We start from the raw sequence: 592 nt of genomic DNA, 5'->3' as shown, positions 1-592 counted from the left end.
GCGCGGGGGGTCGGGGGCGGCGGCGCGGGGGAGCTGCGGTGGTGGGGGCACGGGGGCGGCGGGGGTGGAGTCCGGCGGGTGGATCTGGCGAGGGAGAGGGACGGGGATCTGGCGAGAGGGAGAGGGAGGATTTAACTAGGGGGGAACCTTACTAATGGCGCACCCCGCAGCGGTGCACCATTAGTATGTTTTTTTTGATAGCAGTGGCGCACCCGCGGTCAGTGCGCCATTAGTAACCTTTTTTATATAAAGCAATGGCGCATCAGCCAGAGGTGCGCCATTAGTAAACTTTTTTTATATAGCAATGGTGCACCAGCCAGGGGTGCGCCATAAGTAATTTATTATTTTTTTTGTTGCATCTAATAATTTTTTAGAGAATGAATATGAATATGAAACAATAATAATTTTTAATAAAAACAGTAATATTTTTTTAAAAAATATCATCAAATTTGTTATTTCAAAATATTTATGAATATGAAAAAATATCATCAAATTTATTATTTGAAAATACCATCAAATTTGTTATTTTAAAATATAATCAAATTTGTTTTTTTTTTGCAATTTTAGTTGCATTCATTTGTGACGGTGGAGC

The sequence above is a fragment of the Triticum dicoccoides genome, chromosome 3B (genome assembly GCF_002162155.2).
Source record: "Triticum dicoccoides isolate Atlit2015 ecotype Zavitan chromosome 3B, WEW_v2.0, whole genome shotgun sequence".
Taxonomy (NCBI): domain Eukaryota; kingdom Viridiplantae; phylum Streptophyta; class Magnoliopsida; order Poales; family Poaceae; genus Triticum; species Triticum dicoccoides.
This window is presented reverse-complemented; position numbering follows the sequence as displayed.